Consider the following 3716-nt stretch of genomic DNA (forward strand, 5'->3'; position numbering starts at 1 on the left):
TAAAGCGCGATAAGAACCAGTGTCTGTGACATGCAGCCTGTAAAGCGCATGTGCGGTGTTCATGGCGAGTCTATTTTTAAAAATAATTTGGATGTATCAACAAAGTTGAAATAGTAAATTGGCCACCGTAACAATTATGTAAGATTGTTGCCGGGGTGCCGGCTGTAAAGTGCATGTGCGGTGTAAAAGGCGAGTTTTGTGGGGAGGAGCGTTGAGTGACGAGACTAAAAACGGCTGCGAGGGAGACTACCGTAACGATTACAAAAGTTGACGTTTCGAGCGTTCGAAGGGCTAACGCTCGAAACGTCAGCTTTTGTAATCGTTACCATTTCAACTTTGTTGATATATCTAAATTATAACTGTTTCAGTCGCGGGCACTGATATTCCATTCCCAGATGACGAGCTGAGACAAATTTGACGTCGCTTTTGTTGATTTGGCGGGAGTACAAAATATGAGAAAATTAAGACACAGCAATATAACCGCCTTCAATACAACATGACGAAATATGACAACTCGCAGTAAAGCATTTGGTCGTAAGATTGTTGCCGGGGTGCCGGCTGTAAAGGGCATGTGCGGTGTAAAAGGCGAGTTTTAACAGTAGGTGGGTGGTGTCAAATAGAGGCTCGCCTGTGAATATTGATTGAAAAAACAGTTATCAGAACAAGTGATTAAATTACGCTGTAGAACAGGGAAAATAAAAACTGTCATGAAAGTCAAACTCTTAGTGTCACAACAGTAGCGAAGTCTACTTGTTGAGTCAAGGATTCATGACTGACATCTCGATCGACTTCATGCCTTCAAGATGAAGAGCTCAGACAAGTTTTAATTTCGTTTTTGTTCTTTTGGCGGAACTGCAAGATGTAAACAGTGATGACACAGCGATCAAACTGTCTTCAATAAAGCATATAATACAGTAAAGTATATAATACAGTAAAGCGTTCACAACCACAAAAGAGTTTTTAAAATATCTCGAGTGCAAATGCAGAAAAATTTCTAACCTGATTAATACCGAAAGAATAAATTATTTCCCTGCTTTAGAGGCAACAGCAGAATGAACATGAAATGCATATGTCAACACAGCTCTTGGTTTGTTTACCCAAGGACGGTACAAATTATTCAAATTCTCTGTCGAAATCTCATTCTTCTGTTCGTGAACTTTGACGATTATGTGCTTTGAGACAAAATAATTTTGTTGTCAACCGAATGCTGCGTTGCACACGAAACACATATATTGTGGCTCGCGTGGGAACTTGTAGTGTTTTGTTTAACGTATACAGGTATGACAAATATTGAGACATATAAGTAATGCTGCGAGTAGCCACGGAAGTCCCTATAGTTAATTTGGCGGCACGGGAAGTACAAATCTGATTCAAGGGATTATCTCAAGAAGAGCTTTAAGCCGGCTTCACATCATCGCGGACAAGCTGTAAACTGGATTCCGCCGGTGAAATCCGGTGGTATAAATTTTCTGTTCGTTCTTTTCGTTTGATCAGAACTGCAAAGGAACATTAACCGTTTAACTCCTGAGGAGTGACTGCCATCCAATTTCTCCTGACAGCATGACTCCTAAATCAAACCCAAAAGTAATGAGAATTAAGATAGCGGTCATCAACTTAAGAGACTCTTGATTGATTGACAAATTCTCCAGTGAGTGCCATAGGAAATCTGTAGAAAACAGTATGGAGAATATGCATATTGATCTTAGGGTGCAAAGGGTTAAGTATCACGACACGATTCAAGTGATGGAGAAGATATCAAGAAGGTTTCAATGGGGGGAGGGGCCGGGGAAGCCATTTCTGTGGCTAACCAGTTTTACTCGTGACTAGAAGTTGAAGGACTTACATAAATGTATTTTTGTGACATATCAAAACTTTTATTTACAAACAACAGAACTTGACCCCAATTGAGGCAAATGCTTAGTTCTCAAGTATGGATATCTGAGACATTTGACGGCTAGCATTGGCTCGCTTACTTGACAGTTGACGGTAAAAATATTGCGATTTTGATGGTTGAAGGTTAAAATTTTCACCGTTCGACGGTTGACAGTTAACTCCACTGAGACCCTCCATCAAGTGAAAGAGTATTCAGTATTTTTTATGTTTTAATATATTTTTTTTGCAATTTCTTTATCAGTTTTGGCATTTTTGAAATATTACTCTATTTACAATACACCTCAGGACTCAGTTACAGTACGTTGTTTACAATAGTTTAGTAAGAACACACCACAAACAAAGTATAGTTTACAATAAACTTGATTACAGCAGATGACTTACTCTCGATTACTTCCACTACCTACACAATACTCTACATTTACATTACTTTACCACATATTACATTACTTTCAACATGTTACGTGAACTACTTACAGTACCTTAATAAGAGTATATAACGAAAATTGTGTGCTTTACAATAAAATTCGACTTCTTATGCTACTCTGCATTGTTTGGACGACACCCATCCCACAGAACGATATGTGGAAAAAGCTTATTCCACTTCTGAAAATGTTTAGATAATTTATTCCGCTTTGTTGCTATCTTCATTTCTACCTGGTATATCTCCCCGATCTTGTCCTTATAAACTAGCATAGAGGGGTTCTTAGAATTCAATTTACACTTGTATATATAAAATTCAGCTGTCAGTATTAGGTGATTTAGAATAATAAAGTCCTCTTCCGCATTGAAAACTCCAAAAAATATATCCTATATTGTAAAGGTTTGAAAGTTAACTTGATATTCACCAAGCCAAGAACAGAAAGCTTGCCAGAAAGCCTTCGTAACATTGCAGTAGAAAAAGATATGTTCGAAGGATTCAACCTCTTGTTTACAAAGAGTACATAAAGGCGAATCCGCCAATCCCCACCTAAACAATCTTTCGTATGTAAATACTATATTATTTAATACTTTATATTGGAATTCTCTAATTTTAGTTTCAATTGTGACGATAAAAGTCAAGGAGTATATTATCTTCCAGTAAAACGGAAATTGTGGAAAGTTTTCCTTGAACTGTTTTTGCGCAGTTGAAGGGATTTGCTTTTTACTTTTAAACGCGTTGTAAAGCGATTTGGACGTGATTTTTGCTAACATTACCTCAGAATTTTCCAACTTCAAATAAATTATGTCATCTGTATGAGAGGGGAGATGTTAAGCGCTTTGTCTAGTAGTAAGTCTCCAGTCAAGAGGAATGGCGTCCACGACGCTCATTAACTTAAAATATTGTAACGGAGATCCAATGTATTAACCCACCCTCGGAATTTCTGAGCGTTCTATTATGTCTGCAAGTATTGATTAGCAGTGTGAATATGACAAAAACTGTTTCTGATCACTTTCTTTATTAATGCTTTAAAAGCATTAATAAACGTGTTTTATTGTATTTTTTTTTTTTTTTCAAGGCAAAATTCGGCACTTTGCTTGGGTAATTATTCCTTAAAGTAACAAAGTTTCCATCCTCAGCCATCTTTTTCTTTTCAAAAGGTTATAATTAAACTGGTTTATAATCTCTTGCTCGGCTTATACTTGCCTCTTTCTTGTCTGTTCATGTTACCAACCTAATACTCTTTAGATTCCTAAAATTTTGTGTTTTTTTTTTTTTTCTTAATTGAAGCAGAAAGTTGCGTCAGAATGTTTTTTAAAATCACTTTATTAGCAGGGACAGCAGGGACAAGACCGATGTAAGGTCTGGGCACGGGACGAGACAAGTCTTCACTGAGAGTAAACTG

The sequence above is a fragment of the Stylophora pistillata genome, chromosome 11 (assembly GCF_964205215.1).
Source record: "Stylophora pistillata chromosome 11, jaStyPist1.2, whole genome shotgun sequence".
Taxonomy (NCBI): Eukaryota; Metazoa; Cnidaria; class Anthozoa; order Scleractinia; family Pocilloporidae; genus Stylophora; species Stylophora pistillata.